This window comes from Puma concolor, chromosome A3 (genome assembly GCF_028749965.1).
Source record: "Puma concolor isolate L17-30 chromosome A3, mPumCon1.1.hap2, whole genome shotgun sequence".
NCBI lineage: Eukaryota > Metazoa > Chordata > Mammalia > Carnivora > Felidae > Puma > Puma concolor.
Window position 1 is genome coordinate 51,754,255 of NC_141669.1, and position 26,484 is coordinate 51,780,738.

Sequence of the window (26,484 nt, forward strand, 5' to 3'; positions counted from 1 at the left end):
TTTATCTGTCTTCCCAACCAGTCTGTGGTCTGTATAAGGACAGAGGTACGGTTTTATTTTTATAGCTCCAGTACCTTACTAGCATAGTACTTAGGGATTGTAGATAGTTAATAAATAGTTAATCAATTAATGTCTATTGTGTTATTTAATTAAATTTAATATACCTACACCTTAACATTTTTCAGGAAAAGACATATTTAAAAACAATGTTCTAAGGTATATGCTCTTAGTCTCCAATTACATTCTTAAGTACGTGAAAATATCTGTAATTGCTTTTTGAATGGGTTTTGACCTTTTCTGTAAGTACTATGGAGGTACTAAGAGGTTATCAAATTGACTTCTTGTTAAAAATGGTGAATTCAACATATACACTTATATTTTCTACCTCTTCAAACTTGTAAAAACAATAGCCAAGGTTTTTTTGTTTTTGTTTTGTTTTGTTTTTACAGCATGAGCTCTCAAACGTAAAGAATATAGGAGGGTTAGATGATAGCAACATAATTTGGAAGCTGGAATGTAGGAAGGTGTGTTGTGTGTGATAATTGTCCTAGCATATCCAAGAAAATTCAGTCCTAAGCCAGTAGTAGAAAAAGCTTGGGACAATCCAATTTTAGTGTTTTGCAGAACCCCCATGTCTAAGAAATTGCTAGCATTAGGTTCCTTTGGGAAAAGAGGGGTAAACTGATGTTCAGACAGAGGGATTGGTTGACTGTCTATTTCAAAAGCAGTTAGACGGGGCGCCTGGGTGGCTCGGTCAGTTGAGCGTTTGACTTCGGCTCAGGTCATGATCTCACAGCCCGTGAGTTCGGGCCCCGCGTCGGGCTCTGTGCTGATGGCTCAGAGCCTGGAGCCTGTTTCGGATTCTGTGTCTCCCTCTCTCTCTGCCCCTCCCCTGTTCATGCTCTGTCTCTCTGTCTCAAAAATAAATAAACGTTAAAAAAAAAAAATTAAAAAAAAAAAAAAAGCAGTTAGACAACCTGATTCCTTCCCCATCTTTTTCCACCAGGCGACTGCCCTATCCCAGCTCTAGCAGAAGACCAGAGGACAATAGACACAAGCTGGGGGTATAAAAATAGTGAAAGTTTGTATACTGAGTATTGAGATTCAACTTGCATTTTATAGCCCTCTTCTCTGATTTGGTCTCTAGGGCTCTAATAGCCAGGTTTATACCCTTCAGGTATGAGACTGGAAAGTACTGTGAATAATATGATTAGTGCAAAAGAACTGTCCTAAAGGTATGTCCACTCGGTAGTCCTCAACCAAATGGACCAGTCAGATCATTTTGAAATCCACAGTTGACTAGACTCATGCACATGCATAGACATTAGCTTTTAGTTTCCCAACTTGAAATATGAGCAGGTCACTAAGGATCAGCAGACATTTGAGAAAATCCTCTAACATAACAGTTAGAGGTCAGAACAAGCACATATAAAGAAGCAACTTGGAGAAGATATTATGCAAGAACAGCAAAACGTAAAAGGCAAAACAATCAATAGAGCTAGAAGGATAAGAGAAAAAATTTTATATGTAAAAATAAGAAAGCTACACAAAAGGAGAAATTCAGAGAACAAAAAGAATGTTTGGCAATTAAAAATATGATAGCAAAAAAAAACTGAAAGGAGGGTTGTGAAAATAAAGTGGAAAAAATCCCCCAAAGAGAAGAGTAAAGGGAAAAAGAGATGGAACATGGGAAATAGAAAAGATCTAAGAATATTAGGGGGTCAGTCTAGGATATCTGGCATTTGAGTACTAGGTGTTCTAGAAAAAGAAAGCAGAGAAAATGAAGGGAAGGAATTCATGGAAATAATAATGGGAAAATTTCCCAAAATTCTAAGACATGAACTTCCAGATTAAAAGATCAATCAGGGGCGCCTGGGTGGCGCAGTCGGTTAAGCGTCCGACTTCAGCCAGGTCACGATCTCGCGGTTCGTGAGTTCGAGCCCCGCGTCAGGCTCTGGGCTGATGGCTCGGAGCCTGGAGCCTGTTTCCGATTCTGTGTCTCCTTCTCTCTCTGCCCCTCCCCCGTTCATGCTCTGTCTCTCTCTGTCCCAAAAATAAATAAAAATGTTAAAAAAAAAAAATAAATAAAAGATCAATCAAATGCCTAACAAAAGGGATCAAAATAGTCTTAGATCCAGGCATGTTGTGTGATATCAGAGGTCAGAGGTCAAATAGAAAATCCTAAATGTTTCTAGAGATAAAAAACAAGATTCAGTGTCAAAATGATTTTGGTTTATAGCAATACTGGAACGTAGACTGAAACAGAGCAATATCTTTAAAGTTCTAAGGGAAAATGATTACCTATCCATATTTCCCTATCTAGCTACAATATCAAGCAAGTGTAAGGATAGGATAAAGATGTTTGCAGTAATGAAAGTCCTCAAAAATTTGCTTCCTATGACCACTCCTCCCTCCCACCCCCAAAAAGGAAAGATATGGGATGTTAGGGGCATAGATAACCCAAGAGAGGAGAGGGACAAATGGAGTTTCTAAGATGATGATTAAAAGGGAGGGAGTTGGTTGACAGTGGGGAAGCAGGCAGAAAGTACAACCAGTACAGTCTGGAGTGTTTTAGAAAGTTTAAAAGAGGTATTCTGAGAAGGTGAAAGTGGCAGAATATTGGATGTATTTGTACACACTGAGAGGAAATTCAGATAGTTGGGGAGAATTTGGGAATAAAGTAATGCTAAGTACTTAAAGAACTTAAGCAAACTTAAAAACAAGAAAACTTAACTCCAGAAAACCAAAATTGTGTAAGAAAGGAAAAGTGATCATAGTATCTGACATGGCTTGGCTGTGGATTGCATTTATATAATTTATCTAATGAATCTAATAGATTCATTTAACACTTATAACTATATAAATATAGTTATCTATATCTATAGTTATCTATATCTATAAATTATATAAATTAGAAGATTTGTCCTGTTTTGGAGGAGTAGGTGAATGGACACTGCAGGCAGATATGTGGTGCTGGTGTGTTATGTATGTGAAAGAGACCTAAATCCTCATCTTCCGTGATGGAATGTCAATAGATAATGCTTAAAACTAACTAACACATAGCGAAAGGTAGAAGCAGCTGAAGGGTTCATTGACAGATGAATGGATAAACAAAATGTGGTACATACATATAATGGAATATTATTCAGTCTTAAAAAACAAGGGAATTTTGACACATGCTACAACATGGATGAACTTTGAAGACATTATGCTAAGTGAAATAAGCCAGGCTCAAAAGGACAAGTAACGTGTGGTTCCACTTTTTTTTTTTTAAAGTAGGCTTCCCGTGCAGTGTGGAGCCCAATGTAGGGCTTGCACTCATGACCCTGAGATCAAGACCTGAGCTGAGATCAAGAGTTGGACGCTTAATGGACTGAACCACTCAGGGGCCCCTGTATGATTCCACTTTTATGAGGTTCCTGAAGTAGTCAAATTTATAAAGACAAATAATAGAATGATGGTTTCCAGGGGCTGAGGTAGAGGAGATGGTGGATTAGTGTTGAATGGCTACACAGTTTCAGTTGGGGAAGATGAAGAAGTTCTGAAGATGGATGGTGGTGATGGTTGTACACTAGGAAGGTACCTAATGTCACAGGACTTTACACTTAAAAAATGGTTAACATGGGGCGCCTGGGTGGCTCAGTCGGTTAAGCGGCCGACTTCAGCTCAGGTCATGATCTCGCGGTCTGTGAGTTCGAGCCCCGCGTCAGGCTCTGGGCTGACAGCTCAGAGCCTGGACCCTGTTTCAGATTCTGTGTCTCCCTCTCTCTGACCCTCCCCCATTCATGCTCTGTCTCTCTCTGTCTCAAAAATAAATAAATGTTAAAAAAAAGTTTAAAAAAAAAAAAATAAAAATAAAAATGGTTAACATATGAACTGCAAGCTGTATTACAAAGCTGTGATCATCAAGACAATATGGTACTGGCACCAAAACAGACACTCAGATCAATGGAACAGAATAGAGACCCCAGAAATGAACCCACAAACATATGGCCAACTAATCTTTGACAAAGCAGGAAATATCCAATGGAATAAAGACAGTCTCTTCAGCAAATAGTGCTGGGAAAACTGGACAGTGATATGCAGCAAAATGAACCTGGACCATTTTCTGACACCTTACACAAAAATAAACTCAAAACGGATGAAAGACAGGAAGCCATCAAAATCCTCGAGGAGAAAGCAGGCAAAAATCTCTTTGACCTTGGCCACAGCAACTTCTTACTCAACACGTCTCCAGAGACAAGGGAAATAAAAGCAAAAATGAACTATTGGGACCTCATCAAAATAAAAAGCTTCTACACAGTGAAGGAAACAATCAGCAAAACTAAAAGGCAACTGACGGAATGGGAGAAGATATTTGCAAATGACATATCAGATAAAGGGTTAGTATCCAAAATCTATAAAGAACTTCTCAAACTCAACACCCAAAAAACAAATAATCCAGTGAAGAAGTGGGCAAAAGACATGAATAGACACTTCTCCAAAGAAGACATCCAGACGGCCAACCAACACATGAAAAATGCTCAACATCAGTCATCATCAGGGAAATACAAATCAAAACCACGATGAGACAACCACCTCACCCCTGTCAGAATGGCTAACATTAACAACTCAGGCAATGACAGATGTTGGTGAAGATACAGAGAAAGAGGATCTCTGTTGCACTTACTGGTAGGAATGCAAACTGGTGCGGCCAGTTTGGAAAACTGGAAAACTGTATGGGGGTTCCTCAAAAAATTAAAAATAGAACTACCCTACGACCTAGAAATTGCACTACTAGGTATTTATCCAAGGGATACAGGTATGTTGTTTCGAAGGGACACATGCACCCCAATGTTTATAGCAGCACTATCAACAATAGCCAAAGTATGGAAAGAGCCCAAATGTCCATCGATGGACGAATGGATAAAAGAAGATGTGGTATATATATACAATGGAGTATTACTCGACCATCAGAAAGAACGAAATCTTGCCATTTGCAACTATGTGGATAGAACTAGAGGGTATTATGCTAAGCAAAATTAGTCAGAGAAAGACAAATATCATATGATTTCACTCATATGAGGACTTTAAGGTACAAAACAGATGAACATAAGGGAAGGGAAACAAAAATAATATAAAAACAGGGAAGGTGACAAAACATAAGAGACTCTTAAATATGAGGAACAAACAGAGGGTTGCTGGAGGGATTATGGGAGGGGGGATGGGCCAAATGGGTAAGGGGCACTACGGAATCTACTGAAATAATTGTGTCACTGTATGCTAACTAACTTGGATGTAAATTAAAAAACTAAACTAAAAAAAAAAAGTGACAAGTGGGAGATCAAATAAAAATAAAAATGGTTAATATGGAAAATTGTATGTTATGTAAATTTTACCACAATTTAAACAATCAGAAAAAAAACAGGCTGTAGCACACATAAGCATGCTATATAAAGGTAAAGAGGGTAAAGTAAATAAACATCAAAAGAGTGGTTGAGTCTGGGGAGCAGATTTAGGGGGAAAGAGGAAAGGAGGAAACTTGCTTTTCATAACAAACCCTGTAGAATGATTTGACTGTGTACAACTTAATTATGTATAGCCTTGTCTTGTGTGTATAACTTAGATAAAATATATTGAACAAAAAAAAGAAATATAAGTCATCAGATTTGGAATACATGTAGACAGGATTTGTCGGTGGACTGGATATGAGGTGGGAAAGTTTCAACTTTCAGGGTAGAGAGAAAGAGTTCCCTTTATTTAAGGGATTACTTACCTTTATGATTATTGATTTTCTTTTCTGCTTTATGTGGGGTAATTGAGGAGTCTTTGTTTTTCAGATTTCTTGTTAGCTGTGGCAAGATGGGATCGTAATTATGTGTTAGATGTAAGTTAAATTAAGGTCCATTTGGTTCTCTGTGTGCCTTACTAAAGAAGAGAGCAGATTAAATAATATAATGGGCAACAAAGCAAATGTTTTTTATAAATATAAAAATCTTGAAGGTGATGATAAAGTTTGAAAATTTGTGATAATCAGAATGATCTCTTTCCCTTGCCTTGAATTCTTTTTTTTTAAAAAATTTTTTTTTTTTTAACGTTTATTTTTGAGACAGAGAGAGACAGAGCATGAACGGGGGAGGGTCAGAGAGAGGGAGACACAGAATCTGAAACAGGCTCCAGGCTCTGCACTGTCAGCACAGAGCCCGACGCGGGGCTCGAACTCATGGACTGCGAGATCATGACCTGAGCCGAAGTCGGCCGCTTAACCGACTAAGCCACCCAGGTGCCCCTGCCTTGAATTCTTAAGATAAATATTTATCCCTGTTGAGAAGAGAATGTGTGTTCTTCAACACTTTCTTTTGGTTGAAAAATATCACACTCCCCACCCCTGCCACTACTGCAGGCCCACAAACTCATTTCGTTTGTCCTTGGGCATGTGTTCTGATGAGTGAGTGGTGCCTGTGTAGCCTCAGGAGAAGATGAGGAAGAGTGAATTAGAAGAACAGTGAAGGAAAATAGTGCTGATAGGCTGGCCTTCATATAATTAGTTGGCTTGGCCTCAGAATCTTGTGGGAGAGAGCCAGTGGCCTCATTATTACTTCATTGGGAAACTAAACTTTCTGTTGAATTTAAAATAAAGGAACATGACCCACACTGTGAAGCTTTTCTTGGGTGGTTTGTACAATAACTGAACTTCATTCTATTGTAACACTCCTGGGATTTCCTACTCCCCCAAGTATCATGAATAAATGTACCACACTAATGTGGAAGTGCAGTTCAGTTCATTGAACTAACTTTTGACTTGAACTTGAGATCAGTACTGTAGATCTGTGTTATGGGGTAGAAATGAATTGAAATTATTAACAAGTAAGATGCTATCTGGTTATGTTTTTATAATGTAATTTACCTTCTGACATATGCGGGAATATGAAAGAGGTTATTTAAAATGTAAATACAATATATAAATATACAGCCTAATTGCTATTCAACATTACTACAGAGGAGCCTGAGAACAACCACCTTAATATCAGATAAAGTTTAGACCTGGTCAGGGACAGCCTCTGTTTGCCTTTCTAAGAGATGACTGGAAGCAAGATGAATTTCTCTTCTCATCATTGGAATGGACTATTAAAGCTTATGTTTAAAGGTAGTGGTCTCACATTACAGGTCTGAATGAGCTAGTATTCTTGTGCTATATCTGTTTATGAAGTTACTATCTTACTTTGCTTGTGTATGAATGGTGTTTTTTCAAGTCAGATATAAAACCACCATGAGTGAAATCTAGAATAATGGGGTGCCTGCGTGGCTCAGTCGGTTAAGTGTCTCTTAGTGTCAACTCAGATTGTGATCTCATGGTTTGTGTTATGGTTCTTGGGTTCGAGCTCCATGTTGGGCGCTTCTCTGACAGCGTGGATGGAGCCTGCTTTGGATTCTCTCTCCCTCTCTCTGTGCCCCTCCCTTGCTCTCTCTCTTGTGTGCACTCTCTCTCTCTCAAAATAAATAAACTTAAAAAAAAAAAAAGAAATACAGAATAAATACTTAAAATGTAGAATAAATATTTAACCTTACCTGGTTAGGTGCCCTGTCTCCTTTTTTTCCTGTTCTTTTCTCCCTTCTCCTTCCTCACTTCCCTTTCTTTTTCCTCTCTAGTTCTAGAAATCCTGCTTGCAGGACCTGACTATTTAGGTTCTTCCTGTGCAGGCCTACATGCTGACAACCCCAACAGAGAATCTTCTATGTTTTAAAAATCAACCATGATATAAGATTTAAAACCATATATATATATATATATATATATATATATATATATATATATATACACACACACATACATATACATATTTACCTGTGTAGATAATGTTTCTTGGTATTCCAAGAAATTCCAAGAATTCCAAGTATAATGTTTTTAGAGTGTTTAAATTCAAGGATAAGGACTAATTAGTTCTGGTTATTCCCAGATCCCAGATTTTCCTGATATTCTGATATATCTTCACTACTAATTCTGATTAGATTAGATACATTCTAATATCTGATGCCAATACAGTGAAAAGTATACAAAGCAAACAAGGACAGCAAAGATATGTTTTAAAATGGTTGTAAATCTTGGGGCACCTGTGTGGCTCAGTTGGTTGAGCATCTGACTTCGATTCAGGTCATGATTTCACGGCTCGTGGGTGAAACGGCTGTGTTGGGCTCTGCACTGACAGCTCAGAGCCTGGAGCCTGCTTCGGATTCTACGTCTCCCTCTCTCTCTGCACCTCCCCCACTCGCCCTCTGTGTGTCTCTTTCTCTCAAAAATAAATAAACGTTAAAAAAATTTTTCAAAAAATGGTTGTAAATCTTGGCCATTTTTTACTTAAATGTGATTAAATTCTTGGACCCTGCTGGCAGATAGTAATTTATTCTATCTTAATTCCATGTTAAACTTGGTGAGTACTTTCTCACATTTAGTTTTTCTCCACCCTATGTTTAGATCTGTTTAATATAATTCTATAAAATAGATTTCATAGAGCATGATAGACATATTTTGTCATTTCATTAATCTTTCCTTAATACTTTCATTGGACTAGCAGGGATCATTATACCTAAGAAAATAGGTTTCTTATGTAAGTGACTATAGAAATCACTGTAACATTATATAAATAGAAGAATTATGCATTATAAAATATAATGAAGGGAATTCACACCAACCAAAGCTACTCTTACTTTAAGAAGATTGCATTTGAGGGGCGCCTGGGTGGCTCAGTTGGTTAAGCAGCCGACTTCAGCTCAGGTCATGATCTCACCCTTTGTGGGTTCAAGCCCTGCATCAGGCTCTGTGCTGACAGCTCAGAGCCTGGAGCCTGCTTGGGATTCTGTGTCTCCCTCTCTCTCTCTGCCATTCCCCCTCTCTCTCTCTCTCTCTCAAAAATAAATGAAACATTAAAAAAATGTAAAAAAATATTGTGTTTGGTTACAGTGGTTATAAAAACACTTTGAGGGGCGCCTGGGTGGCTCAGTCGGTTGAGCATCTGACTTCAGCTCAGGTCACAATCTCGTGGTCCGTGAGTTAGAGCCCCGCGTCAGGCTCTAGGCTGATGGCTCGGAGCCTGGAGCCTGCTTCCGATTCTGTGTCTCCCTCTCTCTCTGTCCCTCCCCCATTCATGCTCTGTCTCTCTCTGTCTCAAAAATAAATAAACGTTAAAAAAAAAAAAACACTTTGAGATAATGGTCTGAGAATGTAGACCCTTTAGTAGATTTAGGTTTAGGAGAAAGGAGATGGGTTCCATTGCTAACACTCTCAAGGACAACAGGCATTTACTTTTATGAATTTGACTAGCACTATTGAAGACCAGGAGAGGTGATGCCCTTATCTTCGTCATGCAGTTTTACCGATAATACAGCCTACAGAATATCAATCAACCGTCTTTATAATAGTTTTTAGAGAAAGTAAGCTCATATCTATTCCTGATCAAGTCTTTCTTGTAGAAAGACTTTTGTAGTATCTTCAGTATTAAAGGCATAGGTTTGGAGTCGGAAAAGCTGGGTTAAATCTTGGATCTATCACTTGGAACATGACTTAGCAAAAAGTCTTAGATTCTTCTTTTATTAATAAGGGTCAAGTAAGATGATGTATATAAAGTACTTAGCACTGTTTCCAACACCCAGCACGTTCTTAATAAACATGGCATTTTGGGATGTTTGTGTTTTGAGAGCTATGTGATTTTATCAGATAATTGAAGTCTTCACTTGGGTGTAGCTTGGGTATTGATAGCCTGATACCAACTGGGTCTCCATCTCTCCATCTTCTCATTCAATGATTGCAACACCTTTTTTCCTATGTGTGTTTTTACTTTTTTATTTTATTCTTATTTTTAAAAAATGTTTATTTATTTTGAGAGAGAGAAAGAAAGAAAGAGAAAGAGAGAATCCCAAGCAGGCTCCATGCTATCAGTGCAGAGCCCAAAGCAGGGGGGCTGGTTTCCATGAACTGTGAGATCATGATGTGAGCTGAAATCAAGAGTTGGACGATTGTGCTTCCATGAGTGTCTTTAAACAAACTGATCTGGGAAAGCATGAGCCACTACTTTTGGAGGGGAAATTTTCTTTTAACCTTAAGAGGTTTTCCTTATTATTTTCAGGCTTCAGTATTAATAAATGCAGGGTTTTATTTGCTTTTGTTTTTTACTATATTTGTAATGATCACTTTAATGTCATTGAGAAACCAAATGCTACTCTGTTTAAATAAGCAATTCAGGCCACTAAAATTAGTGAGGCTTAAATGGATCTTTATTTTGTTGGCAGTTGTCTTAGATTTTCTACAGTCTCCTCAAATAACTTCACTATGCATCTGGTGATTATATTTCTTAGTTACTAGATTGACCTGTACACTGAGCTCAAAATATTTTATCTCCTTCTGTGTTGATATTCTTGGTATGAATAGGTCAGTTTACTGGTGCGCTATACTTTCTTTTCAGTATCCCTAGATACTGTGCAGAGCACTGTGCAGAGTGCAGTGGAGCCAAGCCTGAGGTTTGGATCTAGAGCCTTTCCTAAATCCCCATGGTGTGCCCTTTGACCTGACCCTGGAGAAACCCAGTTGAGAATTCCTGGGATTGTTGTGTTCTCAGCAAACGCTTTATTCTTGTCCTCTGCCAGATGTTTTCTTTACTGAGCACAAAAACTCCATCAAAATAATGCTAAGGGAACTGATATGTGAGGGAAAAAAAAGAAAGGAAGAAAAGGAAATATTCAAACAGCCGGTCCAGATGAATAGACCTAAGGATGTTCTAGAACAAGAGGAATCTAGCTTAGTTATATAATCTTACATCCTTCTAGATCTCCCTAAAACTCCAAAAAGTTTTAGCAGGTATGCTAAAGTAGTTTAAAAAGTTTTAAAATTTATATACAGTAATTTTTTGTGTGTACATGAATTTTTAAAACATGCATAGATTCATGTAACTCCATCACAGACAGGGTACAGAACATTTCTATCACCTCCAGATTCTCCTGGGCTGCCCCTTTGTAGTTAAACCTTCTCTACCTGTAACCTCTGGCCATTGATCATGAAATGTATCAAAAGTGTAAGATAGGAAGCACATTGAACAAGTAATGAGGACTATCAGAAACTATAATTAATTACTGCTGTGCTCCTCACTGACCGGAAATGTGGCATTTCACTTATTGCCTTTTGTTTCAGATCTCAGTAGCGTAATAAACCTCAAACCAAAACAGAGAAAAGTTAATTTTCTCAATTAAATAGTGACAGATGATCACCTAAGTTATTGCTTTTTCTAGGCATGTGCAGTTGTAAACATTAGAGGCTCTGTGACCTTTGAACCTGATTTTATAGGGATGGATTCTTTCTGTCTTCATTGGAAGGTGAATAGATAAACAACAGCACCAAGATGGCCAGGGAAAGTAACACGTGGACTAGGAAGTATGAGAAGTGGTCAGATCATTAGAGTTGAATTTTTCACTCCTAGACTCTTTGTTCTTTGTGAGACACTAGTGAACAACACAATGAGCAAGAGTTTAACCCTGTGAGTTGAAAGTTTTCCATTGGCTACCTTTTGTTTTGAAAGCTTGCAAAAAAAAAAAAAAAAAAAAAAAAGAAAAGTTGTTGACAAATCCAGGCTACTTTACCTTCCTGACATACTTTTCTAATTGCGCATCTATAGCAAATTTAGAACAGCTTTCAATTATTAGTTGCGTGTGTGCATGTGGAGGAGAAAATTCTCTGCAGATTAGGACATTTGTCTGGCAGGGTGGGGGGGGGAAAGAAAAGACTTTGCCAGGTTGTGGTGCCTCCTTGCACGTGTGTGTGTTTGCTTAAAACTCAGAAGTCAGCCAACATTTGAGGCCTCTGAGTGTGGTTAGCCATTAAAAGTGAACAGTGATAATGGATGTTTATATAAATTTGTAAGTATTTAGAAATTTCTAAAAATTGAAAAAATATTGTTTTAGGAATCAGAGTAGCCTTCCAGGGGAGATGATTTGCACTGTTTACCAATGAGATGTTAATGAGATTGGGAGAGAAGCAGGGAATTTAAGAGCCTTTATTTCTACAGCCTTGCACTGCCAGTGCCGAAGGCGTGTTCTGTCCTGAGCACACCACCTTGGGGAGAGTGGGCTGTAAACCACAGGGGGCCCACCTGCAGAATACTAGGCAATAAAAGGGATCTGAGGCTGGTGTTTGTAGGAGGGGGGATCTGGACCTATGACAGAGTTCCGGAAGTGGAACTGAGAGGAGAGTCATTTACTGGCATTTTTCGAGGGCGTATGTCTGATCTGGTTTCATCTTTTTGTCCCCAAAGAACCTAGCACACTGCCTTGTACGTACCAGGCATTCGGCAAATTCTTCTTATATCATACCTACATATACTTTTCTTTCCCCTTGGCAGGGCACTTTTGCAGTTAAGGACAGGGAATTTACATGGATATTATAATAAAAGTTTTAATATTTTCCTGTATTATTAGGCTATTAATTTCGTGACAACACCTATGAGTATTCTATTCAGCATTGATATCTCAAGGTACAATTTCTCTTTGAAATCCTAAGTGAAGTGTTTTCGCTTAGATACCATTTTATCTGGACTCTCCTCCAGTGAGTCTTTTTCCCTTCTATATACCAGTGAAATTTTTTTATTGTAGTAAAATATGCTTAACATAAAATTTACCTTTTTCATCATTTTAAAATGTACAGTTTAAATACTAAATACATCACACTGTCGTGCAATTGTCACCACCATCCATCTCCAGAACTTTTTCATCTTTCAAAAATGAAACCCTGTAACCAGTGAATTTTAAGCTTGTAATTTGTGCTCCAGTACTGATTGAGCAAATACAGTCTTTAAAAAAAATTTGTTTGAAATATTTATTTATTTATTTTGAGAGAAAGAGATCGGGGAAGGGGCAGAGAGAGGGAGGGAGAGAGAGAATCCCAGGCAGGCTCCACACTTAGTGTGGAGCCTGATGCAAGGCTCGATCTCATGACCATGAATGAGATCATGACCTGAGCCGAAATCAAGAGTCTGATGCTTAAACCTACTGAGCCATCCAGGCGCCCTGCAAATACTCTTTTGTATATATGTTGAAGAACTCATGATTGCTTTATAGAGAAGAAAAAGAGGCAAAGAACAAAACTGGAAATCACACAACAGCCTTTTGAAAAGGTTGTAATTCTCAAATTTTATAGATAGGTTTTTCTGTTCTTCAGTTTCCTTAAAGAATTTGTTCAGAAGCAACAATTGGGGGTAGCCCTTTCTCTCTTAAAGTCTTTCCAGTCTGCGCGTGTGTATATTTCCATGGTCTTTGAATCTCACAAGATAAATAAAAATATATCTACCTTAGGTTTTATGCTTAGTGCCGTTACTGGATAGCTTGAACCATGGTGGTCTTAATCTACTTTTGAGGGCTATACTGTCCTTGAATATGGTAATTTTATCCTGGTGTCAGACAATTTAAGGATAAGGAAAGGAGCTGCTTCTTTTTTTTTTTTTTTCAGTACTATCATCTTATTTTTTTATTTAGGTTGAAGTCTGTTATTAATTTGTACCTTTCTTTTATGTCTAAACAAACCATTTAAGAAAACAAGCAAATGCCAAAAAATAGTATAGCCTACTTCTCAACAGAATTACTTTAGCTCATCTTAGTCAGCTAAACATATGGTCTTCCTGCTGCCCTGATGAAGAGGCCATGGCCTAACTGGGCGTGTGTTCTATTTGCCTTTTTTGGGAGGTCTTTAAGCAGAGTTGGTCTTTTAACATTGGAGAAGAGAGATATCAATAGTGATAGTTCATACATATTTTAGGGACATAAACTGTTTGAGAAACTAATGAAAGTCATGAATGCTGTTTTTAGAAAAATTGTCATGCGAATACGAATTTTTAAGTAAAATTTCAAGGGATTTAGGCACTCTCTGACATGTATTCAATTATATATCCCTTGTGGGAGCCATCTGTATTATTAAGGTACAGTATCAGTGTCAGATTCAGTAATACATTCAACAATGCTTCTTTTCTAGTTTAATTATGATTTGTGAAGATTACATAGTGTAAAGGGTTGACTAGAGTTTTGGCTGTCCCAGAATTTAATTTTATATCATTAGTTAAAAATGGATGCCATATTCACTAACACATTGACAAGTAGGTTCAAGGTATTGGTAAACTTTTCTGAGTAGCCCAGTTTACATAAGATAGCTGTCAGAGAATAAGTTGACCTATATTGTATCTTGTTGCGTAAGATGGATAAGATTTTATTTCCAGATTGTGGTTTGGCTATGACTTCTCATGTGCTTTTGTCTCTCTCTCTGTATTCTCTCTTTTTTTCCCCCCCATCCTTATTTCTCTTGTGCAGGTAGTGCAGAAGAAATAGAGAAGGGCAAAATAACAATGAAAAAATGTTCTAGTTTTGACTTGCAATAGCTAAAGATAGCATAAGATAGTAAACTTAAAATTGGTATTCATTTATTTTTTATTATTTATTTTTTTTATTTGAGAGAGAGAGAGTGTGCCTGTGTGCGCCGGAGGGTCAGAGGGAGAGAGAGAATCTTAAGTAGACTCCACACTGAATGCTCAGTCCAGTGTGGGACTCGATCCCATGACACTGGGATCATGACCTGAGCCGAAATTAAGAGTCAGACACTCACATGACTGAGCCACCCAGGTGCCCCAAAATTGGTATTCATTTAAATATCTGGTATGACACAAAAAGGTGAAGACTTCATCTTTTTCTTCACAGAGTCGATAACTCTTTTCTTTGTGGGTGACCTTGCCTTTTTTTTTTTTTTTTTAATTTTTTTTTTTAACATTTATTTATTTTTGAGACAGAGAGAGACAGAGCATGAACGGGGAAGGGTCAGAGAGAGGGAGACACAGAATCTGAAACAGGCTCCAGGCTCTGAGCTGTCAGCCCAGAGCCCGACGCGGGGCTCGAACTCACGGACTGCGAGATCATGACCTGAGCCGAAGTCGGCCGCTTAACCGACTGAGCCACCCAGGCGCCCCGACCTTGCCTTTTAACCAACATCACAGAGAAACTGAAGACTGTCAGGCAAAAACTCCCTTGGCTTTCAGCATCTTTTTCCTGAACTATCTGTGTGCCCATCATTCTTTATTGCTTCAGCTCCAGCCTCAGAAAACAGGCTGTGCCTCTTGTTTAAGGCCATTTCTTCCATTTCTACTCAGTCTCCTTTCTTTGTTTTGTTTTTGTTCTGTCTTTTGTTCTGTTACTCCCTCTTCTCCTCTTGTTTTCAGGCTTTCGTTTTCAGTGACTGTTTCCACTTTGCACTTGACATTCTCAAGGCTCCCTTTCATTGGCCATATCACCATAGATCCTCTTCCCATCACCAAACCATCCAGTGCTTTTCATCCACATTTCCTCTGTCATTGAATGATGTCACTGTGCATCCAAGATAGAAATCTGCCATGCTAGGAAACTTGGAACTTGTGTTGTGATCTCAATGTAGTGAATAGTATAACAAATAAAATATTGTGGGATGGGGAGGAGTGTAGGTACTGTAAGGTATAGGCATTGTATTAGTAAAAACAAAATATTAGAACTATGGAGATCCTTACTTCCTGGGATATTTGGAATTTGTAATGTCTGGAAATAGAGGTGGACTAGGTAGTCTGATGAGGCTGTTATATCAACTTTACTAAATGAACTAGTGTACTGCAGCTCACTAGAGATTGTCAAAAAATTTTGGCACCTTTGTTTCAAAAGAAACTGAACTTGGGGCGCCTGGGTGGCTCAGTGGGTTAAGCATCCAACTTCAGCTCAGGTCATGATCTCGTGGCTGGTGGGTTCATGTCCTTTGTCGGGCTCTGTGCTGACAACTCAGAGCCGAGCCTGGAGCCTGCTTCGGATTCTGTGTCTTCCTCTCTCTCGACCCCTCCCCTGCTTGCACTCTGTCTCTCTCTCTCTCTTTCTCTCTAAGATAAATAAACATTAAAAAAATTAAAATAAAAACGAAAATGAACTTTTATACCTGTATCTGTCTATTTGTATTTATAAATTATATATGTGTACTTCTTTCGTTAACTCAGTGGTTCTAAACTTTTGGGATTATGGACTGCCTTTAGAAAGCCATTTTTGTGTATAAATCTTCCAATATGTTTATATTATTTATTTAAAATGATAGACATATGTACTACTCTCACTAGCTACTATCTTAGAGCAGGAGATATATTTGGGGAAAGGTCCATTGTTAATAATGCATTTATATCTTATTTTCGAACAGTCTTCTAGATAATTGCAATTTGGGGGGGCTTTTTTTCTTTCAGATATACTTTGATCATCCTTATATTTACCACACGATGTATTTGACACAGGGCTTTTAACAGGCATATCAATTATCTATTGCAGTTTAACAAACCACCCAAAACTTAATGGCTTAAAATAATGCTGTCATGATTTCTTATGTTTCCATGGGTCAGCATTTGAAGCTAGGCATAGCTAGAGAGTTTGTCTGCTGGCCTCACCTGGCATCACTCATGTGGCTGGCAGTTGGTGCCAGCTGTTGTCTCGGTTCTCTGCATGGACTCTTATCCTCTAGTAGGCTGAACTGTGCTTCCTTATAGTATGGTGGTCTTAGGGTTTACACAGAGAGAGAGCTGAAGCTGCTAGACCTCTTAGGACCCAGACTCCAGAGTTTGACAATGTTTGTTGCATTCTTTTAGCCAGAGAAAGTCACAGAGCCAGTCCAGATTCAAGAAGGTGGAGAAACAGTCTCCATCTCTTGATAGGAGAAGCAACAGGGCCACATTGCTAAGGGGCATGCCCACAAGGAGGCATGATTCACTGGAGACCAATACTGTAATGGTCTTACCACAGTAGGATGAAGACACGTATTAATTAAACCTGCTATTTTCTTGTCATTTGCATGTATGGCATTATTTTTTTTTTTAAGCTTATTTATTTATTTTGAGAGAGAAAGAGCACGCATACAGGAAGGGCAGGGAGAGAGAGAAACTCTCCTTAACTGCCAGCATGGAGACCCATGCTGGGCTCGAACTCATAAACCATGGGATTGTGACCTGGGCTGAAATCAAGAGTTGGACACTTAACTGTCTCAGCCATCTAGGCACCACTGTACTAGCATTATTATTGTTATTATTATTATTATTATTATTATTATTATTTTAAAACTACAGTTTCTTTCCAGGAATATGTTAAGACCATTTGTCCATTTTCTACAAGTTTAACAAAAACTAGATGATAGAATCTAATTTTAATTAAGCACATGTAATCCACAACATATCACAAAAAACTGAAAGAGAATCAACAAATGAGAGCATTACTATCAACCACTCTGCATTGTCTTTCTTCACTGCAGTGTGTTCTGAATTCCATATATGATATGTGACCGTCTGACGTATAGAGAGTGAGGATGTCGGTGTCATTTCTTAAATCAAATGCTAGTGAAGCTTAGTTATTTTCCTGTTTTTTTTTTTTTTTTTTTTTTAAGATGAAAAGAAGTATAAGTACTGATGGATTGTGATGCATAGCCTTGGGGGTAGACCTCCTCTACTTTGGAGACCATCGTGTGGAACAGTTATGTGCCACACCTCTGTGGCACTGGTATGCCCATTAGTGTCAACGCTGACAGAAGTCAGTGATTCAGCGTGGCGCTCTTATCCCTATACTAGCTAAGCCTTAGAGTCCTTCTCAAGTGACCTAGGCCAGCCTTCACAAATAGATCATAGATGGCACAGGAGATAAAATGTGTTTGTTATTCTGGTTTTAAGACATTAAGTGTACCTGTGGAAGAGGTAGAATGTTCATATGTTTCATAGTTGGCATTTTTGGAAAGATCTCATCAGCGGTGTGTGTGTGGGTATTTAAGGTTTGTATGAGGGAGCTGTAGGGAGTTGGGGAGATCATGGCCTTCCATCTTGGCTTTAGTAATTTTTTTAAATCATCAATGACAACTTTCTTTTGGTTTACATATTCAAAGGAAAACTTAACAATATTTTCATATAGTTTTAACTTGTGTTTAGGTGGGAGATGAAAACAAGTGTTTTTTTTTTTTTAATTTTAATTTTTTTAGAGAGAGAGGGCACAAGTGAGCGAGGGGCAGGGAGAGGGAGAGAGACAGACAAACAGACAGAAGTGGGGCTCACCTGAAGTGGGGCACAAGCTCACCCGATGTGGGACTCGAACTTCCAAACCATGAAATCATGACCTGAGCTGAAGTCACATGCTTAATGACTGAGCCACTCAGGTGCCCGGAAAACAGGTGTTTCTTTGCAGTGTATAAGGTTTGTTGTAATCCTCTTGTCTACAAAAGTCAGTTCATGATTGCAGTTTCCTGATGTATATGTGTTTACTTATATGAGTCCTTTCTTTAGTTTTTGATATATGCTTGTCTTGTTGTACTGTTGGAACATTGGGCTTTTACTAAGGGGTTTACTACTTGAAAAGCCTTGGTAAAATTCTAGTGTGCTCACTACTACTACTTCTCTGATAGCTGTGTTCTTCTGTGCCCTGAAGAATGCTTCTTCCATGCAGCCAGCAGGATTAGCACATAGCCGAGCCGAACCCCAAAGCATTCAGCCTTTTTTCCTGCTCTGACCCTATAACCTCTCCTTTGGTTGGCAGTGTGCTGGTGTTGACAGTTCTCCTGGTTCAGCCAAAGGTGAAAGATAATTGCTTGTGGAGTAGCGGCTGGGAGTGTATGTGTTTTTGTAGCGAGCACCCCCACCCCCATCCTCAGGCAAAGCTTTGGATCTGGTGCACATTTCAAAGCATGTGTTAAACTTTATGTGATGCTGATTAAAATGGAGGGCTCCGGGGTGAATTGGCAGAGCCCCACAACTGCATCTGCCAAATGACATACAGAGAAATGTCTTGCTACAAATGGAAGGGCTGAATTCTATCTCAGCAATATGCAAGCCTGCAAAAGGAAAGGTGACTCTGGGCATCTGTACGTACACAGCCTGTGGAGCATCCAGGATTCTTTAGCAACTCCTTTGTTCCTCTGGCATTTTAATGGGAAAGAAAGCCTGTTCATTTTCCTTCTCCTTTAAACAACAACAACAACAGCAAAACCCATATGGAAATAATAGTTTGCATCCCACTGTCGTTCAGTGTGCCATTCCCGCTGAACATTTATTAAAAACCTAACTTGGACCGAAGACACAGAGATGGAAGACTTACCTACCTTCTGAAGCTAGATTTATGGGTCATTGGGATGAGATCTGTGAAGCTCATTCTTGAAGGAAATGTGCTTTTACAAAGCGGATACATTTGTATCCTGAGCTTTTTAGGTTCAAGGTTTCTTGATTTCTAGATTTCTCTCTAAAAAGATGTATTTTTATCATAAGCATAGATCACCTCTTCCTCAAAGACAGCATAGACCACATTAGTATCTCAGGTCACATTTCCTTAGACATCTTGCCCTGCTTTTACGATAGGGTTAGGATAGATCATCCGTCAGTTCTCTAAAGGAATTTAGACATTTTTAAAGGCAATGTAAGGAATGTAGAAAAGTAGGAAGTATAAGCGGTTCGCATGTTATGGCAGGGGGAAGCAGGAGAAAGGTTGAAGAAGTTGGTGGAAAGAGGAGGGTGAGTAGAGAAAGATGAGCTAGCTTTTTAATCATGGGTAAACCAGAGGGAACAGATAAAAGTAATTACAAAATGTACAGTGGATATGAAATATTAATAAAAAGCGGCCACTATTATACTGATTTATGGATTTAAATAACGTCACCATACATTGATGTATTTCATCACACTCATTCCCTGTTGAAGAGAATGAAGAATTGTTTGATCTTTTACAGTATTCTTTTGTTTTTCAAAATGGCCCAAAGGGCGGCTTTGGGGACTCACTACAGGACTTTGTTATTACCTAGATTATACTTCCCCACTTGAGGTGGGGAAGGCATAGAAACTTCACAGGCAAAGAAAAGCACTATGTATAGCAGATCCTGGATTGGGAAAAACAAATCCGTTTTACTGTTCAGAACTTGCTTTTATTAACTCTATGTTTAAAAAAAAAAAAAAGCAAACTTTAGACATATGGATATATTCAGTTTTCCAGGTGAGACCATCAGATCTGTTCTGCTTTCAAGCGTTCTCTATGATTTTATCATATTTCTTTGTTAAGTCAGATTTCTTCCTCTCCTCCCCCTACTTCTCCATCTTTACCCTTTTGAAATGAGGGTGGAGAATGTGCAGGGAACAGAAAGAGAAAATGCTGCCTGTTTGCCTTCCATTTTGGAGTTTTTATTAAATTTCACGGAGTTCCTTCCTTGCCCTCTGGTATTAAAGCTCCAGTGTTCCAGTCATGAAGATTCTTATTTCTAAAGAGTATTTTTGACTATAAATTTCTGTTAAGAGTGGTTTGGGATGAGAGGTTGATCATCTGGTTTTCTTTCTTCTAGAGTCCTGGTTGGGTCAAAATAGGATTTGCCCTGAGGATATTAGTATTGACTTCATGCAAAAGAAGTTTGAAACCTAAGATTCCACTTAGTTTCCTCTCCTGGGCTTTTGTAGAATAGTTTGCACAGAGAGGAAAATGCAACTGGAAGGTTGTCAGCCCCTGAATCTTAGTGAATGCCACTTACTTCCCAGGACCATCTTAGAGTTTCAAATGGGTCATTTACTGAATGGAAGCTTCACCTTATGTAAAGCAATCTTAATTGGTAAAGAATACTCTGACAAAAGAAGAGGATGATTCTCCCCCCTTCTTTGTGTAGTGAAAGTTGTAAAAGAGGGAAGAATATTAGAAAAGGACTTTGGAAGTGGGCAGTGATCATGTAGCATTCTCCTTATATAACACTTCACCTTACTAATTTATTTAGTGTGTGAAAGATTATCCTTGTTGAGTAACATCTCAAAATTTGAATACAGGTTTTTAAAAATGTCAAGATTAATGTCTTGATGTTTTATACTTCATTTATTATTTCAGTCAGCAAATGCCTGTTGAGTGTATTAAACATAAGTCAGTATAGTATATGTCAGTGCTATTTGCTATGGAGAGAAATCCAGCAGGGGGTGGGGAGTTTTAGCTGTTTATTTGAGGTTGGGTAAGGTGTCTAATCCTTGGGTGTTCTATGGCTAGATACTTACAAATTAATTATATTTTCAAGGTTTGTTGTCTTCTCACATCAGCTGAGTCTTATCATTTTGTTAGACCTTAGGGTATCTTTGGGTGGCAGCGCTTCATGCTTCTGCCTCCTCACTAGCCCAGATTCTGACTATAAACAACTGTTTATTAGGTAAATGGGCATAGAATTTTGTATCTGTCCCTGTTTTTTTTTTTTAAAGGTTTTGTTTATTTTTGAGAGAGAGAGAGAGAGAGAGAGGGAGCAAGCAAGCACAAGCCGGAGAGGGACAGAGAGGGAGAAGGGGACAGAGGATCCGAAGCAGGCTCTGCGCTGACAGCCTGACGTGGGGTGCGAACTCACAAACTGTGAGATCATGACCTGAGCCGAAGTCAGATGCTTAAACCTCTGAGCCACCCAGGCGCCCCTTGTCCCCATTTTTTATAGTAGTTCTAGTGCAGAGCCAAGTACAATAGCAGATCCCCAGATAATAGTGTCTGATTTTTTCTTTTAAAGAAGCATTTGAAACTTCAAGATTAAAGAAGGTTTTATGCATTATAAATTTATATATTAAATCAAAAACAGATTTGGATGCTTTTCCTGTTTTTGTTGCAGTCGACAGCTTTGATGAGCTAACTTTAGCCAACCTGTCAGCCAGGTTGGTAGCACATTTGTGTTCTACTATTTCAGGGCTGGAAGGGTTCAGATTCTTCAGTCTTTTAGTTGACACTTGTAATTTTACTTATTTTACTCTATAATAGGGTTTTTGAGATGGATTTGTTGAATCCCTTGAAGTGTTTTCACATTTTGTCCCTGTGTATATGTGTGTGCACTTTGTCTTGGCTCACGGCTTTCATGGCCTCTCATGGTAGTTTCTGTGTCAGTCTGGGTTCAGTCAGGGGAGCAGAACCCCTAGCAGAGTGCTTACCCACTTCCCATAGTAGCCTTTGGCCACTCTCTTAAGCAGGGCTGTCGTCTTGGTGTCTGATGCTGGAGTTTGAAGTTGAATCGGAAGGTAGTCAGGAAGGGAAAGTGGATCTAGAATAAGGGAGAGCAAAGATGAGCCGGAACCCAGGAGGATGGACTGAAGCTTTTGGTACTTCTTACTGCCTCTGATGGTAATGATGTGAGTAAGCTGCAGGAGAAACTGGCGCCCTGCATCTTGGAGCTGAATACACACCTGGCCCAGGAGCAGCTGAAGGAGGTTCCAGGGGAAACTGGAATAACTGCAGGGCCGGCCACCACCCCATGCCAACAAGCTTCACTAGAAGATACGTGCCACAAGTGTGAGCTGCAAAACAGCTGATGCTTCCTTGCCACTCTCTAAATCTTGCACGGGAATGTCTTTTCTGCCTCCCCCTAACTGTGTGGGGATGGTGGGATGGTGGGAAATGTAGTTTGACCTAGGCAAGCTGACACATTACAACTATGTGTCTATGATTCCAGGATGATTAAGAACCATTACTCCATAGCAGGGGTTGGAACTGTAACCTGTGGGTAGACCACCTGTTTTTGTAAGTAATGTTTAATTGGAACACAGCCATACTAGTTTGTTTTCCTGTTGTCTACTTCTGTGCTGCGAAGGCAAAGTTCACTAGTTGTAATAGGCACTATACGGCCTACAAAGCCTGAACAATTTACTTTTTGGCCCTTTTAGAGCAAGTTTGCTGACCCTTAATCTGCAGGAGCTAAGAGAGTCTTTGGATCCCCAAAGATTCCTGTCTAGAAACACTTTTCAGAAGCTCTAGAACATTGTGTTTATCCTTAGGAAGCCTTGCTAGTTTATGTTTTCTTCAAGCATTCCTGTTGAATTTTTGTTTTTCTTTTCCTATGTATTTTATTAAAAAGTTTTTTGTAATGTTTATTTTTGAGAGAGAAAGAGAGAGTGCGTGCACGCGCACGAGTTGGGAAGGGCAGAGTGAGAGAGAGACACAGAATCCGAAGCAGGCTCCAGGCTCTGAGCTGTTAGCATATAGCCCGACACGGGGCTTGAACCCATGAACTGTGAGATTGTGAGCCATCCAGGCTTTTCCTATATATTTTAAAGTTTTCTGAAATATTAACCTAAAATAGAGTAAAAGTTATTTATAATATATTATAGATTGACCTTTTTAGAACTCCATAAATTTCATTGCCCATTTAGCTTGGCTTTTCCTATAAGCTTTATAGCTAAGGATGTTGTGGGTTAATTTTTTTCTTTTAAATTTGGTTCCTCAGTTTATTGTTTTTTTTTTTTTTTTTTAAGTTTATTTATTTATTTTGAGAGAGGGAGGGACAGAGCGAGAGAGGGAAAGAATCCTAAGCAGGTTCCGCACTGTCAGTACAGCGCCCGATGCTGGGCTCTAACCCATGAACTGTGAGATTATGACCTGAGCCGAAATCAAGGGTCAGATGCTCAAACGACTGAGCCACCCAGGCGCTCCCCCCCCTCAGTTTATTGTTAAACTTAAAGTGGATGTATTAGTTTCCTAGGACTGCTGTACATAGTACCACAAATAAGGTAGCTTAAAAAAACAACATTCATTCTTTCGTGGTTCTGGAGGCTAGAAGTCTGAAATCAAGGTGTAGGCAGGATTGATAGCTTCTGGGGGCCCAGAGAAAGAATCTATTTCACGCCTTTCTCCTAGCTTCTAGTAGTTGCCAACAGTCCTTGGTGTTCCTGGCCTGTGGCAGCATAACTCCAATTTCTGCCTCCTTCATCACATGATATTCTCCCTGTGTATCTGTGTCCCCTCTCCTTTTCTTATAAGGACACCAGTCATATTGGATTAAAGCTCACGCTGGTGATCTCATCCTAAGTTGATAATGTCTGCAAAGACACGATTTCCAAATAAGATTACATTTATAGGTTCTGGAAGTCAGAACTTTCAGGTATCTTTTTCTGATTATGGGGGGACACAATTTAACTGACTACAGTAGAATTTAAATTTAAGTTGACTGAGTGCCTGGCATGCCCTTCTTATCAACTTTCTATATTGTCATACCACAAGGAAAATGAGAAATGAGCTCTAAATGCCCCAGAAATCTTTAGCATAAAAAAATCTGTACTTTATAAAAAACGAATTAAAACTAAGTAGGTAAAATAGTCTCTATATTCAGAAACTCAGACTAATACTGTATGCACAGAGTTGCCAGCCTGATTAGGAAGACTGATCTGTGGTTGGTTATTAGTGTTTGTCAACAGGTTGTGCCTAACTGCAGTCAACAAGTCAATAGTAGTGGCATTTTTTTTTTTTTAATGTGACCATTAAGTACAAGGAATTATATTAGATACTGCTAAAGGATTCAAAAGAAAAAATTCCTTGAGAACATTTTCAGGAAAGGTGAATTGACATGTTGTCATCTGATACTATAACTATTGAAGCAACTTGGGGATAAAGGAATAATTAGGTTAGTTTAATTTAGAAAATAAGACTGTCCTCTTTATTTCTTGTTCCATGGAAATGAGATAATTGGAATATGCCTACCCATGGGGATATGAAGAAAACCATCAGTCACTTGTTAATTATAATGTTGCTCTCCTTGGTTATCCTGTACTCAGGTGGTGCTTAAATGATGAAATGATGATTGATTACATGAAGCATCTGTTTAGAGGTTTTGGAGTTATTGTTGACATTTTTTTGTGAAGTAGGTCAGTGTTTTTTCCTCTCTACCTTATAGGCTAGAAAAGTAGGTGCTGTGAGAAACAACAACTTCTTTGGGCTGGCTGGGCATGGAAACTTGATGATAAACTTGTTGAAACTGAAGGTTTAATTCCTGGACTTACTACCTCTGCTCTTCTGCTGTGAAGAATTCAAACTCATGTAGCAGAATGTCTTGGTAGAGTCAAGGCTGGAATGAGTTCAGTAATATTCCAGTGGATGTGTCTTACAGATGTTTTGGGCAGTCTCCTTAATTGTCCCAGGAATCTCAGGGACACTTAAGCAGCACCTAGCCGTGTCCTTCATTTGTCTGCTACATCATGGACACAGGGGAAAGAAGGTAAACACTGTGCACATTTATAAATACCTAAAAGCTGAGGTGAGGTGATCTGATTTCAAGGGCAGGCAGTAGAACCTCTAGGGGAAATTAACATGCAAGTAAGGATCCTTTGCTACAGGACCAGACTACTAGGAAGGAACATTGATCCATCCATTCTCACCTGGTCTTTTCCTCTAACCTCACTCGAGTGCCAAGCAATTGAATGCTTTAGGATAGGAAACTTTAAGATGGTATTAAGATCATTAGGAATTCTAATCCTTCCACTGTGGAGTACCCACCTTTAAACAGAGTAGGTATTAAAAAAGCAGGCATTTCTCTAAAGAAGAGAAAAACTCATACAAAATGGACTGTAAGTGAGACTACGATGAATGGAAAATGAAGTCCAGTCATTTTGAGAAGTGAAGTTTTTGAGCCAATGTGTTTGGAGACATAGACTAGCCTAACTGGGTATTCAGATTGATGGGCCTAGGGGACATTCAGGATGCATTTACCTTTCAGAGATTGAATGTCGCAGCCAGGTATAACTTTTAGTTTTGGTAACTTAATCATGAAATAAAGCAATGTACCTTTCTGGCCAGCTGCTCTGGACTAAAATTCTTAGAGCTGGGAATTGGCATAATTAATATGAATGTGAATGTGAGCAGGCAGTGTATTTTGAAAGTTGAAAATGGGAACCATGAGTTTAGCTTTTTTTTTTTTTTTTTTTACCTCAATTTACGTTTGGACCTAATGCATCACTTCAATGCTTTGGAGTCATTTTCTCATTGGTGAAATAGGGGTGGTTAGAGTTTATCTCCAATAGAGAGTGATGAGGTTAGTGCCATTAACCAAAATGATGTACAGCTTTGGCTAGTAAAAGATAGGAAAGCAAAGGATTCAAGAGTGAACCTATGAAACTGTTTTCTTACATTGGATAGGATAGTGATAAATGAGCTCAGTTATCATGATGGACATTAGTAGATGCTGTTGGTACTCTGTTTATATCCCTTCAGCTCTTATCATTTCAGTGTATGCTGACCAAACCTCCAGTTGCCAGCATCTGCATTTTTTTGCCTAAGGGCTTTCTTTGGATGCCAGAAATGGGGAATTAATGCCGCTTTTCTGCCCATCCTCCTGTCCTAGTGGCTCTCAATCAATAACTGATGGAAGCTGGTTCGTAAATATCAGCTCCTTTGCCCATCAGGTGGGTGGGTGGTGGAGAATACTTCTGAGGTAAGCGCTCTATACTATTTCCGAGATCCCCCATGGAATTTTTAGTTGACCTAACTTACTTGATAACTTGCTTGATGCTCCTTAATGACTTCATTCTTTTTATTGTTTCACTTCCTCATGTCCCTACAAGTCCTTCTTGGGGTCCTCTCCCACATAAATTCCTCAGACTCACATCCTTTTCTCAGGTTCTCCTTCTAGGGGAACCGAAAATAAGAAAGTAGTCAATAGCAATGAAAAGTCTGGGTGGCTCAGTTGGTTGAACATCTCTGACTCTTGATTTC

General features: G+C 38.9%; 1 protein-coding gene across 8 annotated transcripts in view; it reads left to right on the forward strand.

Annotated features, from left to right (window-relative positions):
* The window catches only part of EXOC6B (exocyst complex component 6B), a 618,440-nt gene that overhangs the window by 126,068 nt on the left and 465,888 nt on the right, over nucleotides 1-26,484 (forward strand). The gene's annotated exons all lie outside the window — the stretch shown is intronic.